Source organism: Betta splendens, chromosome 22 (genome assembly GCF_900634795.4).
Source record: "Betta splendens chromosome 22, fBetSpl5.4, whole genome shotgun sequence".
Taxonomy (NCBI): domain Eukaryota; kingdom Metazoa; phylum Chordata; class Actinopteri; order Anabantiformes; family Osphronemidae; genus Betta; species Betta splendens.
The window spans coordinates 3017185-3033396 of record NC_040900.2 but is presented as its reverse complement, the minus strand read 5'-3'; the positions used below and the strand labels follow the sequence as shown (position 1 = coordinate 3033396).

The 16212-nt window shown below is 44.8% G+C and overlaps 1 protein-coding gene across 1 annotated transcript in view; it reads right to left on the bottom strand.

The window, feature by feature from the left end:
* c22h14orf180 (chromosome 22 C14orf180 homolog) overlaps positions 1 to 16212 on the bottom strand; it is a 102920-nt gene that overhangs the window by 22263 nt on the left and 64445 nt on the right. The gene's annotated exons all lie outside the window — the stretch shown is intronic.

Below are 16212 nucleotides of genomic sequence, written 5' to 3'. Positions count from 1 at the left end.
AGCGTGTTTGCAGGGAGGAAACCAGTCAGAGCAACTCCCCTCCCAGTCCCAAAAGATAGGATGCATTGAAACAGGCAGGCTGCAGACTCCCTAAGATAATTAAAAGTGTGGTATAAATCAGCGTGTAAGCAGTAATCACACAAGCTCCTGCCAACTCCCCACAACGATCATAAATCTAGAGGAAAACAAAGCTTCAGCACTAACAAAGGCCCTGCAATCCCCACTGATCTGGGCTTGGATCTGCATTTCATAGAAAGCACGCTGCCCGTCCACAGCTGAAATCTAAAACCGAAGACGTGGTTTTAGGATTAAATCAATTTAAAAGGATCAGCAAAGACTTTGAGCGATGACTTCATCCCAGTTGTTTCATTGAATTCTGTGTGGATTCACTTTGAATGCATCCTCATCTCCTCGGCCAGTGAAAACCTTTACAGAAGTGAAGATGACACCACTTTGCTTGACGCTTTGACAGGATGGAGCTGGTAAAGGCTGAAAGGAGCTACGTTAGTGTTGGATTTGTATTAAGATGGGGAGGAAGCGGCACAACAACACATCACACACCGTATTGATCGGAGGGAAAAAAACTGTGAAAAGTGTGAGACATGAAAAGACACTATTGATCCTGACTGAAATCATGCTGATTAAAGTCCGCGTGGGGAAGGGGGCTGCTAATGGTCCACCGACGGATGCATCCTGATAAGGTCAATATGAGGTATGAAGATGCACTTTACAGTCAGAATAAAGAAAAACAACAGCTGCAGCCAGCGCTTCATTTCATTTGCCCGCACGCTAAACAATCTTCACAGGAAGTGATTTCACTCCATTAACGCCTCTTTATGCCATAATTTCGCAATCTTGCTGAAAGAAACTCAAGGACAGGGACCCACAGGTCAGGATCAAAGCGCATCTGGTGTGCTGAGCAGTCAGCTGGAAGACGCCGCCAGCCCGGGGACGTTTTCAGGCTCGCAGCAACACAAGCGACGCCCTTAGTTTTTTGACACAATGAAATCATGATGAAACGCCTGAACTCAAAGTGTAATGAAACGAGGAGTAATGGGAAAAATCTGGGCAGAGTTACTAAGAGGAAAAGAGGACTATTAATAAGTAAAAGCCTCAGGCTTCTGCAAAAATGCTATAAAAGCATGTTTTAATAAGGAGCCTGTTTTGGTCTTTGGGATATAAAACATCCATTAAGTTATAAAGCCTGGTTTATTGCAGCTAAATGGAGAAAAATACAGTGAAAACTCCTGATGTAAGACCACTGGGCACTCGAGCTGAGACGGATTATAGCATGTCTGCGCTATCAGAACAAACATGTTGTGTACTTATCCTTCTGCTAATCTGCAGGGATCAAGGCTTGTTACTGAGATTACCTACTAATCAGCACAAAGAGCGCGAGTGGATGCAATGAACAATGATATGACTCCGTGGGTGTTGTGCCGTGCGTGTTCAGCCCCCCATGTGATCAATAAGGTTGTAAGCGTGTGTTTAAATCACGCTGCCCTCTGTGGCTGGGTAAACATCTGTGTGAGTTGGAACGACAGCTCCAGCCGAGCCTGTGTTTTCTCAGTCGGGCCCCGGATTTTAAACAATAATGACTTTTTAATGTGGACCTGTGATTACATTGTCATGGAGAAATATAGCTGCCCCTGACTGCATTGGAAATGAAGACCTAAACGTGACTTACTACAGCAGCATAGATTAGAGCAGAGTGCCACGTGAGGCAATCTTCATAAATTCAAATCTAATCTTAAGAGAGCGAGCTGTGTCAGCCGGTGCAGAGGGACCTTTCTGTGGGAGGCAGCGCCCACGACAAAACCTCAAGGAACAGCTCCAGGGCTGGCTCAGACCACCACCACAAACCTGTGTAAGCACGGCCACAGAACCAGGCCTGGAGTCCACATTTTAGGTCTGGGTCCAAACTTCAAAAGTTACGTCCTCTGGGGAAATACTTACATGTGACATGAGCGTTACCCAGCTACTGCCCTGGAAGAGGCGACACAGACCTGTCAGCAGAGGGACAAATCACAGGTCTGTGGTGGCAGCAGAGCAGAGTATCCATCAGCAGCTTGTCAGAGGCTGCTGTCCTGGTTTATCTGTCCTCTGCCTGCAACCACAAGTGATCACGCTTTGATGGCTCAAGCCATGCACCTCATAGGAACGTTTCTCACCCGTGTCACAATGCTGTCAATGGCGCGTTAGAGTCTGTGGCATGCTTTGGCGATGATAGCACAGTTCCTATTAGCAGCAGGCCCCCTGACAGCCTGACAGGGCCCTCATCATTATGTGGACTGCATCGATATCTCACGCCTCCACCTACAAATCAGATGTGGGAACCTCCTGTACTTCCCTGCTCCTCGTACCGAGCACGGCACAGACTCAGAGTCACTTCTCTCTCACCAGTATCGTTACACTTGAAGGGAGCAAAGTCGGTGTAAAAATCTAATTTGCAGCTCAAATGACAACTGTCCAACTACTGAGCTATGGAGAGGTTTGACTACGTTATCAGAGTCCACAAAACTCAAAAGACACAGTGATGCTGGAGCCACAGCAGCATTGAAGCAGTAAGCTGTTGCTGCCTGTTGCTGCTCATCCTCCACACAGTCCAGACATGCATGCATTTCTAGGAAGGGAAATCTGTTTATAATAATTTACCCTTTTCTCCACTCATGCATTAACCTTTGACAGCTGACAAGTCATTAACTGACCTTATTAACTGAGATGCATCGACGGTCAGAGGTGCGTTTCCCAACTCAGCTTGACCACGTCGAGTGCAGAGTTTAGCGGCTCCACCGGGAGACGACCGTGCAGGAAATAATTCTGGGTCCTTTCATTGATCTGTGTTTTGGAGTGACACATTTCTGTGTCTCCTCACTCCACGACAGCTGCACAGTAAAAGGTCAGAGCCCCACGAGTGCGACGCGGAGCGGGCAGAATGAGAGGCCTGCTGAAAACCTGCAGCGCCCGTTTCATGGCTCACTGGTCTCCTCGGCTGCTTTCGCCACACAAACAAATGCATTTGCATTTTATTCCCACCCCACTGCTGCACCCTGGACAGAAATCACAACAAAACAGATTATTCAAGGGTGGAATATAACACTGACGTGTACGAGTTGAACAGAAGGAGGCACTGGAAAAGCATTTCAAAAGGTTTTTTAATAAGTGAATGTGAGACTTTAACACATTCATGGTTCAGAATTACACCTGAAGTGCTCCCTGTCTCCCTGTTAAGGTATACTGGAGGAAGGCATTTTGAGAATAAAGAACCGAAATAAAGAGCAGCTGAGTGAAAGTGCATCTCGCCTGAATCCCTGAAGCCTTCGCAAGCAGCCATTATCTTGTTGTGTATGATCCTCTGATGTCTCATATGCTCTGGTAAAGTGCTCCTCTCATTAAAAAACAATGCAATATCTCCAATTTCTAATTAAATAGGACATTATCTCAAAGACAAGCTGGAGTAGATTCAGGCCTTCAAACCAGTTATGAAAAAAAACAGCCGCTCATAATCATGTTGATCTCAATAGTGTCTTCATACTCAGCTGATATTCAGGGATGAAAATATGTTATTACAAAGATAATCTAAGAAAACAGTTATGCTTTCTCCAAATCCACTGGTGATTGGAGAAGTGCTACTTTGTTGAAGAAAATGCTCATGAGGTTTGAGTCATTTGATAGAAAAAGTGGTTTAAATAGTTATTTGTCTTCTCTCTGCACTTGAAATGGTTTTAATCTTCACCAGTGCATTTATGAAGCTCGACTCAGACTTCGCAAGACTCGATTCAGCAGCAGGGAATTAGCCTGTCATCTGTCCTCTGGTCAGATGAAGGCAAACACAAACACAATAGTGAGGGCAGTAGCAAAGCAGATTATAAAAGAAAAAAAACATGCGATTTGCTCCAGTTGAACACAATAAAGGGCAAAGTGGGAGAATCCACCGAACTAGAAAGAGCCGGCAGAACCAGCATCAACTCCTTCTCCTTCACATCTATTATTGATTCCATCTGTATCAAAGTGTCCACACACGACGCTCAGTGACGTCATTTTTCCCAAGCTGCTGTTTTAAAGGAGCATTTTTTTCCAGAACAACGCTCTAACGCAGCTTAACGGCTCCTTGTTGCCGCTGCACCTCTGTCCTGCTGCTCACGGCCGGATCGGCTCAGTGGCCTGAATATTCCTGCGAACGCTAAGTGTTTTGCTGTCAGCTCAGATTACGTCCATAAAACATGATGGCTGCTTCCTGTGTGAGTTTAGGGACAAGGTAATGGGTTAAATCAGCTGAAATGGCAGTTTGGTCATGGCTTCGTTGGAAAACTACATGTATAACTCATGTTTATGTGCTTTTCTATTAACTATTTAAAAATGCATTCCCCCGTCAGAACAACGTGCATGAGTTCTATAAAAAGCACAAGCAGCCACTGGGCCGTCGCTGGGACGCTGCCATTCACATAGAGATGGCAAGGACATAACCCAGATGACTTCCTCCAGCGCCGGGCTGCCTCAACCTGATAAAGACACATAATTACACAGCTCCATGTATCTCTCAGGGTCAATCACATCTCTACCTGATGATGGCAGAACTCCCGTGCACCAAACCGGAGTTCAATTTCAGATAACATTGTCTCCAGCGTTTCACTCGACGTCTCGCTTACTGCGGACGTGCATTAAAATGAACCTGGAAATGATGTGATAGGTGTCACGGGGGGTTCACATCAATTCACAGGACAGGATTTTTATGTGTCCATGTAATGTAGTATGAAATAGTTTTAGTTTTGGAGCCAATGCACAAATCATTTAGGTCAAAAAATGGCATTTACCTGAATGTGACAATAAACTTCCTGAGCTCCTCCTCAAAATTAAAAGCCTCATCACTGGTTACTGCTACAGCTCATGACTGGAGCTTTGGAAGATGACTGATTTTAAGCCTGTGCTGCTGAAAAGTACTTTAGCAAAAAGGAAGTCCACCTAAACGTTGGTCAGCGGCGGTCCTAATGAGAAGCAATCATAAGCCTAGAGTGAACTATTGATTACACCTAAATTGGTATTGACTGAGTCCAGATGGGGTGGAAAAAAGGGAAACGGGTCCTTTACACACTATCAGCAGGTGTCACAGCGCGGCGCATGCACTTCCAGGCATGGAGCGTGACCAATCGAATCTCCTCTCACCTTCACACGTCTACTTGTGGGTTCACCGTTTCACCAGGAGGAGACTCTGAGGACGTCTGAGCTGGATAAACCCTCAGCTGCATGGGCCTCAGATGGAGGTACACAATGAAGACTTGAGACCCAGCTCAATAAATCCACCACGCCTAAAAACAGGACATGAATTAGAAGCTCCCGTTTGATTAAGAAGCTGCTAATTTTCACTACAGTGTGAGGAGGAAATATATTGACGCTTTCATTGAGCAGTAACCTGCAGGTTTCAGAATCATGACCTGCATTGTAAATTTCACCTAAGTCGCAATTTATATTCATAGACCTTTAAAGAGCCTGTTCCACTGTAGGCTGCAGACAGTCAGATCTTATGAACTCTGAGGCTTTAAGATCCTCCAACACGTTTTACTTTTAGAGATTATTGTTAAAATGTTTCTAAAGAACGATGAAATGTAGTGAAGATGCAATTGCTCATGTCCTGTGTTTACTGTCAGACCTTAAACATCAAGAAAAGGTAAAACACCTTCCATGAAATGAGAATCTGTGCCACATAGACAGAAAACCCATTCTGCAACATCAATTATGCAACAAAGCTATCGTCAAAACAGCAGCATTAGCTCCAGGTGAGTGTTGGTGGGCGGCGTGTTAAAGACCCCACACGCAGCTATTCAACGCTCACAGCGTCATCTTGGTTCGGTTATGGCCTCTGCACTCGCCAAGACATTTTATAAAATGTGAATTTGGGTTTTACATTTCACAAGATAAATTCATGCATGAGCAAATAAGCATAAGATACAAATGAAGGGACATTGGGGCAGATTGTAGGGTTCACCTCAGAGGAACAAACAGAATGAGTTTACACTGTGTTCTATGCTTCTAGTTAGATTTTCCATTAAACACTAGTCTGTACATAAACAAAGGGTCTTATTTACTTCTTGTTATCTCTTGCAAGCTTGATTTGAAACCTTTTGTGAGACTTGTATAAGAGCTGTGTGCTTATAAATACTGCACATTACTGCGACTGCCACCATGAGTCCTCACAGTACAGAACCCACCAGGTTCTAGACATACTGTTGTCTCAGCAGTTGCAGTAATAGCTGCTGGTACAGTACTTCACGGATGCATCCGATTGGATTGACAGGACGCTTCCTGTACAGTCTGTCTGTGCTGCCTGTGGTAGATTAACAGAAAGTGTTCGGGACTGAGACGGTCAGGTGTGAAATTAAAATAGAAAACAAGGCCGGCCGGGGCGGATCGGCCCCGCTGCATGTAGACCTTATTAAAACATTTCTAGCATGCACTGACTAAAAGCAAATTCAAACAGAACTGATGAATCGGTGAATATTAAAGTGAAGTCTGTGATCTGGGATCCAGGGTTTGTGGCCTGACACCGCGGCAAAGACAAAACAGGCAGGAGATGAGCTGTAAACATGTTTCCATATTCAAGGCAATTAGATCATCGCTGATCTCTGCGCTGGAAAATGAGAAAAAGTGGAAAATGGGATTTATAGCCACTGGTAGCAAGCTCAGCGTTTGACAGAGATAAGGAGGAGAAAATCTGGGAACGCAAAATAAATGTAATCTAAATCTAAATGGATGTGAAGATACAAGTCTGCAAAACACATTCGCTATAAGCAACAACCACAATCCATATATCACCCTGCCTTGAAGCCTGTCCACACTGCACTGGCTGCTCGAACAGTAGCAGGCGGCGTGTGTGTGTGTGTGTGTGTGTGTGTGTGTGTGTGTGTGTGTGTGTGTGTGTGTGTGTGTGTGTGTGTCTGTGTGTGGGAGCAGGGGGTATGTAGAGCGTACTAAATTATTGAGTTGAATTTTGACGGGCTGAAGGTCAGTGAGCGAGGGGGAAAACATGCCTGATTAAAAATAGATGTTTTCTTATTGTGTCCATGCCCAGTGCTGAAAGACCAGAATTTGTAGAGGAGACGTTTCATATTCAGACAAGATACCAACAACCAGAAACCTCTCTCTGACATATGGAAGCCCAAAAGAACATTATGCATATTACTCACAGAATACTGAATAACGATCTCAATTAGGGAACAGTAACTGGTCTTTAAAGGGGCTTCTGAGATCCATAGATCCTCAGTGAAACTTTACTCCAATATCAAAGGTTTCTCAAGCAAGAAAAATCCATTGTGGACTAATTGGATTATCAGTGGAGAATTATGAAATGACCTCACTTAGCAGTGGTCCTCCTAATGAGCTCTGCCCTCATAAACATAGTGCTGGTCTTGTCTTACTGCCTAATTGATATTTCATTAGAACCTATCTATTTATAATTTTAATGGCTTGTCCTATAACAGTGCAAGTCAGAGCTGCTAGTGGGACTTGTCAGAGGTTCCCACTCAACATTTTGTCTGCTTCCCTGTGGTTAAGATGGGATCTAATAAAAAAGCAGGATTTATGTTTTTACCCTTTGGATACTGGTTTACAAGAACATGGAGTCGTTAAACACATCTAGATGCGCCTGCTCCTCAAGAACGAACACACGCACTCCTACATCATGACATCTTGTAGATGGATATCAGTGCTAATGTACTGTACTAATGAAAGAATAAACTACATTATGATGTACTGTAACACCCAACTGATGGATCCGCCACCACACTTCCTCCTTAGTACTTGCTGCCTTAATGCTGCACTGGAGTCAGACATGATGGTGGTGGTGGAGCTGGGGTTAACGTGCAATGGAGAGAAACTGTTAAACCAGTTGATAGATGTGATGCCAAACTGCCCCCCCCCACCCCCCCACCAATGCACCTGTCCTGAGCCTTTGGACAATTTGTCTCACTCCTTCCTGGAGTCTCATTTGCGTGGTGGAAGCAGGACGGGCTTTAATGGCTCCGGAGGCGTTTGAAAAGCCTGTGGGTGGCTATTTGATGCTGCAGGCCTCATTAAGTGTTCACGCCGCAGTACAGTAAGCGCAAAATGTGTAACAATATACCCTTGCTCTGCTACGTAGCCATTTGTTTGAAGACCCCGCCACATTCTGCCCTACCTCCAACACAGCCTGCAGTCCATCACCCAGTAACTAGCTCCACACTGAAGAAGCATCATCACAGGCTGAGGACAACGCCAAACGACTTCTGGATGGAAGAAGCCCCGTTTTGTTTGAACATCAAGATTTATGAGTGTGATTACTTACAGGGAGTGTCCACAGCTGCGGTACGGGGGGGAGTGGAGCGCAAGCGATGGCACAGTGGATTTGCTCTGATCAAAGCAACAAGACTTTGATGAATGCTGTTCATTAAGCACATCCATGTGGGTTTGAGGAAGGGGGCATCAAGAAGAGCAGCCATCGAATCAGAACAAAGGAAGAGGAAAACCTCAGCGTTAGAGGGCAATGTGATTAATATTATGCAAACGTATGGGAAGACATCATCTTTACAGCTAAACTTTCTTTATAGTCTGTTTGTGGTTTTTGATCAATTCCCAGAGTGACCACTGGGTGGAGACACCTGTCCTGTGAGTAAAGCCTCCGACTGCTCGGTGCCTCCTTCACAGCAGGCATCCACACATTTACACCACCTGTACACTAACATTTCCAGTCTTCATCTAAAATAAATGGGCTCGTGTGTCAGCGCTGGAAATTAAGTGTTAATCTGAGGGAATGACTAATGAGAAACCATTAAACACAGCCACTCTGTGGGCAAAACCAACTACCCTACAAGCACACCTGACTGATTGTTTCATGGATGGATGCTGACACTTACAAAATGGGGAATGACAGATGAAGTCATCCTCCACTCATTAATATCTACAATTGGATTATGAGGTTAAACCCTGCTTCCTTTGCCTTGGCTGCAGATGCCTGTGCGCTGCAGAGATGCCTCATCATTCTATAGAAAATACTGTATGAGCTACAATGGCTTAGTGGGGTTGAGATTTTTTTGCGACTGCCAGAAGAAAGGAATGCCAAACAACAATCTGTCCCTTGTGTTTGCAACAACAATGCACAAATTGATCTGGACCGCCGTCTCCCAGAACCTTTACTGAAAAATATGGAGGAAGGGAGGGAGAGAGAGAGAGAGAGAGAGAGAGACAGATGTCAGAAGAAGTTTTCAGAGATACCCAAGATTCAATTCCAGAGATATGAATGCCATTTTCCAATGCAATGCTCAGAAATTAAATGGACAGACAGAAGCAAATGGCAGCAGACGTTATTTCAAATTTCTCTCCTCACAGAGGTTCCGCCTGTATGTTCAATTTAGTTCCAGAGCAATTCAATTTCACTTTATTTCACCACAATAATCTATTCAGTATAGAGCTTTAGGGGAATGTGGGGCACGTAGTGTATATGAAAACCTAAGTCACAAGAGGAAACTAATTCAAAACAAGTAAAATATATCAAAAACAATAGATGGAATTAGGCTACAGGTTGGTCTGCTTGCGAGCCTCCATGTCAGCTTTTTAAACAGACAATGAGCTTAAACTGTTTCATGTATGTTGTGTTCAAATCATCAGGCTTCTTGGCTTTACTATTATTTTGCATGTTTGCATGTTTTCTGTATCGTGCCTGTCCTTCATGCTCTTCAGATGCATAATTCTGACAACAGCGCGTGTGAAATGTTTAATATCACGTCTTGTAATGTGCAGTGCCTGGTGATATTCTAACCATCTGTATGACGTCTTCATTAGCTCTTTCTGTCCCCGTTACACCGTACTGGAGGTGTCTTAAGCAAACACAATGACAGGCTATTAACTTCCTCAGACTTGATCTAATTTAGGTTTCAATTATGCACCAGGTAGGAATTAAACTCATTCATTCATGATGGTGCCAGAGGAATTAACATGGGACCCCCAAAATGTGGGGACAGCACTATGGTATGGCAACAAATCCAAATGCACAGCTCCTCAGAGGTGGGATTATCTGTGCTACTAAGTCCTTTGCCTTTACTTCCAAGCTGAATTCCTTCTACAACAAAGAGGGAGGACTTGAACCTCCTTCGAAGGATAACTCTGCACCTCTTCATTATTCTTTATACACACAATTAGTGGGGGTCTTTTTAATCCTTTCTTCTTAAAGGGCATCTCACGAGTGATAAACTCTGGATGCAAAACGGTTCTGAAATCTGCTGAAGTGGTTTGAGGGATGAAGGAGCACAGGGAGGGTGGGTCATAAACTACAGAGAACTAAATTTGGGTGTGAGACGATGCTCGAGTGAGTGAGAAATGGAGACATCAAAGAAGAAGGAGTGAAGCCGTCTGAAGGTGGTTCAAGTCTCCTGAGATGCGTTGAGATTCCAGCCCAGCATTTGATGTGGGATGTGGGAACAAGCAATCAAGCTCTGTTTGACCACTTGCGTTCGACCGCCTCAGGTTAATTCAATGTCAGTGCCAATATATGCCAGTGTGTGACTGTAGCTGCAAGCGTGTCAGCGCTAAACTACTGAATGCTACAAAAGCCTGTGTATTACATCTGCTGCATTTGGCTTAACTTGTGTAGTATGATATGTAGATTTGATCCAAAGATGGTGGGTAAATGTTGTAATTCATCCAGCTACACACAGGAAACGTGGACGTTTGGAGAGAACGCATTGTTAGCATCTCGCTTAGGATTGGAAATCCAGCCCAAACTTAAGCCATCAGGATGTCATGGTATCTTACTTAAGTCAAACTGATACATGTCTGTTTGATGTGCTTAGCGAAAGACTGGAGGCAGAAAGAAGCGTTCTGCTGAAGGTGCCATGAAACACTTAGTAAAGCAAAGTGAAACCTCATCCTGTGTATCAGCTGTGATTCTCCCTTCTGACCTGCTTTCATGTTGCAGCTGCTGACTCTGCCTGAAGCTGATGCAAGTATAAACCTAGTATTCATCATACATAATATTTAGACACATACTACTAAGGAAACTACTCAATCATACTGTGTACTGCACAGTACTTGTCTGACTATAAATGTAACATTTTGGCATTTTGGAAAAGATGATATAACAGAGTCTAAATCACTTTAACTGGGTTTAAGGCAACTGAAGAATGTTTAGATGTTAAGGGCAGTTTCAAGACCTCAGGCTAAACTGACTACAGGGTTGTATACACTGTTACACATTATTCTAAATAAATGGGTAGTTTGTGTCATTCCTTAAAAATTCAAATATCAGAAATGGCGCCATGAACAAATCTAAACTAGGTAAACTTTACTAGAGGAGATGAATAATTATTCAACATGTAGAAGGGAATAGATCATACATAGACTTCACTTTTATTCTGAGGGAGACAAGCATGTTTTATGCATGTTTGTTGGCCGCTAATCTCAATATGGAGCTGTCACCGCTAACGCCTTCCTAACTATGGTTTTAGCAGCTGTCATCTTCTTTGGCAAAGCTGGTCGTGTCTGTACGACTTTGTTCTTAATTATAATGCCTCACGCTTCATCAGCGCACAGAGGCTGGTGCCTGCCACAGTAAGCACACAATGCAGAGAGAGTCTCATTTAGGAGAGAGATGACAGTATGCATAATACTGTAAAGTCTCCCTAATTTCAAAAAAGGGATCATGACAATATTAGTGTTAAGAGTTTGCCTAAAATGGAGCACTTCTGTGTGTCATGTAAAGGATATTCTTATCCCCTTCATGGTTTTATGGCTCGCTGCTTTACCACTGCATATTCTAAAGTTAATTTATTAACTTTTAAAGACATTAACTAGGACTGTTTAAGAGTTTTATAAAAGTCTGAAGAACAGCTCACAGTGGCCTTAAATCTGCAGCTGATGAATTAAGTCATTAATGGCCAGATAAATCATTTTTACCCTGTCAAATGACTGTAGTTCATGTATATTATACTGCAGACTCTTAGTCCCACTATATGAACCACTGGAACCTCTTCTACTGAAGTAAGACAGGAGCTGACCCAGTCTGGACATGGTGACAATGCTGAAACCATTTTAAACAACATCTAATACCATGATGACGACCCGACGTCTTACAGAAAGGGAGTATAAATCTAGGAGAAGTGACGTCTCTTGATTACAAGAAACAAGTGCTAATTCAGTAAGTGATGCTAGCCTTTGTTAGCTGATACGGGATCAGCTTATATTCCCTTGCAGCTCTGCAGCTAAATCTGTATTGTATAGTATATCTGAGCAGCCAGTATTATGTCTGCACTCATTCAATGGAGCGTAATCCCACACTGAGGAGTAATCCACAGGCTGAGCAGTCAAAGAGAGCTCTCCTTTAGTCAGCCAAGCCTAAATGAGTTAACCGAGGGGATTTTACAGAGCTCAGGGTCAGTGGGAGGTGAAACCAGACCGGAGAACCTACAACACAAAGTCAGATTCAAGGGATGAACATGAGAAGTCGCAGTAGGACAAAGTTCGAATTTTAATGACTTGGCATTTGTTGAGTGCTCAGCAGAAAACACTGGGGGCCCCGCTGGGTGCAGGTCTGCGTGATGCATGCAAACACACACTCCTCCAGACGCCGGCTGGACAGATTGAGCCGTCCTGCATGCATCATTCATAATTCTCTCTGTCTGCAGAAGATTCATTCTGCGGGGGAGAAATTCCCCACATCAGCACCGCGCTGTAATTTCCTGCAACGCTCGGGACATGCTACAGTTGAGTGGCAAGCTAAATTGCAGCGGGGAGCATTACCTCGGAAAGGTGCCTTGCGCGCTCTTAGACAGGGCTATTAGCAGTGGAGTGAGCCCGATGATGCGACGGCCCCCGGGGAGCAGGCGGCGGGAGGGGCTGTGTTGATGACAGCCACTGCCGCTCTCCATCTATTTGTGCTTCTGCTCAACAAAATCCAGCTCAATCTGCTGCAACTACTTTAATTCTACTCTCCTATTTACGCATATATGGAAACGTCCCACCTCTCACCTCTCACCTGTGCCCCCGGCTGCACCGGTCCACCTGGTACACGCCCGCGTGCCTTATCGCCATCGCCCAGACGCCAGCGCGGCAAACAACCCATAATCCTCTTAGAAGCGTGCAGAAACACTGGCTGCTCACTCATGTCACCATTAGTTGAGTAGAACAACAGCCACACTGTTGATTACGACACTTATTTGACTTGTTGGGAAGCGTTTGCTTCTGGCTTGCTGACGCTTCGTAAATATAGATGACAACCTGTGGGCGCTGACAAATACTTTCAGTGCCACAATATCAACGGCTGATGCATTTTGGAGGCCTGTGGTCTAAATATGGACTTCATTTAACGGTATGAAATCGCATATTCACCACCCTCCCTCCTTCGTTGGCTCAGGGGACCGCGCCTCAGGCTCCATGCGCATGTGTTGGCATTTATTGGTCCGTCTGTGTGTGCCACTAATGACCTTGAGTGTCTCCTGCAAGCCTGCCTGTCACCAGCCTGGCTCAGGCTCTGATTAGAAGTAATTAATGCTCCCACATCTGGTGGAAACTCCCTCATCCCTGCTCAAACTTGGCCAAATCTCAGTTTTCCCTCATGCTCTCATATTCCCCAGCTTTAATCCACCTTCTCTCTTTTTGAAACCTATACAGAATAATTGATTATGTGACGCATATGTTGTTTTTGGGGGCTGACGATATTCTCAGCACCTCGCCTGCGTTCGACTTGGGGATTCGTGTGTCAGCGTGGATATGGCGGCGCCTCAGTCATTGTCACCTTAGCTGTTGCCGGGCTTTTGATTTGCCTTCCATGCTAACCTGCACCGCTGCACAGTGCGGGAGATGAAACAACTGTTTTCTGGCAACCCAAGCAAAGCAAGTGCCCCGGCAGTGATCCTCAACCAATCTGGCATCTCACAGGAATTGCACATCACAAGCTCACGGGAAAAGAGAAATGGAGGAAAATAAACATTTAACAGCTGAACTGTCTCCCTTAAATTCTCCTGCAGGCACTGGAGCAAGGTTTTATTAAATTAAAGGTTTGTTCTGTTTGCTTGAACAAACCTGACACTGGCAAGAGATGTTCTTAAAATTTACTACAGAATCTGTAGCTTTTACAAAACGAATCCAAAGCTTGACAGGCCTTTAATCTGCCTTTAAAGTACAGTATGTGAGATTTCTTGCTCCTCCAGTTTAATATCTTATTCTCCCACAATGCACTGGACCACGTTACACAGTCTGATCTATTAATGTTGACCCTTGTTTTCCTGGACAATGTCTGGCTCAGCTGTCAACACCAGCCCATTGAACACTGTCTCCAACACACCTTGCTCCGGTCCCCAGGCCCCCCTCCATCTCCCTGGCTCAGGACAGAGAGCAGCTGACTGGCAGAGAGAGGGCCATTATCACTCCCAGCATGGGACGACATGCAGACAGACAGGGTGGGGGAACCAGCGCTTCTTCCTGCACGGTGTATTTTCCTGTTTCCTTTCCGTTCACTAGCAGAAGAGCTAAGATTGAGAATAAAAAAAGTAACTCAGGTGTCTTTGTATGATTGCGATTCAGTCCTAATAATAGATTTGAATTATTTCTACCTGCATGAGTCATAGTTAGATTCACTGGGTCATGACATGCAGGAAGCGTGTTGTTAGTGAGACAATGGAGCATCCAGGAGAACCTATGGGCTCAGTCCGGCTGGGGGAAGCTTTGGCAGGTCCTATGTGTGGATCTAGAGACCACTGCGACTGGGGGATGTGCAGAGATAAATATTCAACAGGAGACACGCTCACAGGTGAAAGGCCGTGAATGCATGACCGCATGAATAAATACAGACCCCCTGTTCTGCTGCAATTACAGCCGGCTGGGAAGTGGTTCAAGTAATTGACGCCCCAAAACGCTCAGAGCCACTGGACCAAACTGCAAATTGGGTTCGCACCTACACGAGAACTACTGATCGCTTGACCACTGGGCATATTTCCCTTTTACCCACTAATGATCTGTACAGTCCGGGCTTCCGTCGATGATGCTGGGCTCTGTCTGAATGTATGCGATGACTTTTATGTTTCACAGTTTAAGTAAGCTTGCACTTCCAGCTCAAGGGGAGCGACCTCGGAGATGCTTTGCTCAAGGTCCGAGGCAGCAGCAGCCCAATTGATGGTGGGGTTCCCGTCCTGCAGCGGCTCTGTAGCCCATAAAAAAGGCTGCGGAGGCGGATAAGACCCAAATCTATTGGGTCCTGTGGAGCCAGAGTTGGTCCTCACTGGCGCCAACCTGCAGTCGGCACACAAAGGAGACTGTGGGGTGCACAGGGGGGCGCAGCTCTTCAGCACACTTAACAGGAAAGCTTGTCAACAATAACTCACAAGCATCACCCCTGAGGTGCATTGAATTTATTAAAGTGAGTTAGTTCGGAAGATATTTTTTTCCAACAACAGCATTAATGTTTAACATAGATGCGAGCTAAGTATTCAATTTAGGAATTCACTCTCCTCCATGACTGAACGGGAGCTAATACATCAGTAGCTCAGTGAGTAATTAGGGGTTTGAGGCTATCTTCAGATGGATCAAGACATTAGCAGCCACAGGCACAGGAAATGAGCTGAGTCAAAATCATTTACATTGTTCAAACAAATTGAAGCTGAAAGCAGTCGTCCACATTGTGGCTCTGCATTGTTTTGAATTCACACGGTGAAATGAGCAAAGACCTGCATTCCTATTCAGAGCAATCCCCAATTACTGGAAAGTCATGGCATATTAAATAGGATAAATAAACCTGGAAATTTAAAACTAATCAGGCTGTTGAATTATGCAGTGAGGTGTCCTGCGCACTTGACATGACCGGCGATTCTAAAAGAAAAAGCGGCAGGGCAATTTCTTCCGTGTGTGTGATTTATTTGATTATTTAAAATGGAGGACAAAGGAGGAGTGCACATGGGCAGCTGCAGTACGGTAGGCACACATCTAAAGCCCTGATGGTCCCCTACGGAGACGGAGATAAAACCAGAGCACGCATGAGAATGCAACATTAGTCATGTGGTCTCCTGCAGCAGGAGCATTAAGTGGACACTGTCTCTGAGTTTGAAGGGAGGGTGCGTTTTCAGTGCAGGTAAAATACGTAGATCTACAGCTAAAATAGCCACAGTGCGATACACACACACGCACACGCACGCACACACACACGCAAGCACACACGCACGCACGCAGCATCGTATGCTATTCATGCACGTCCAGAAA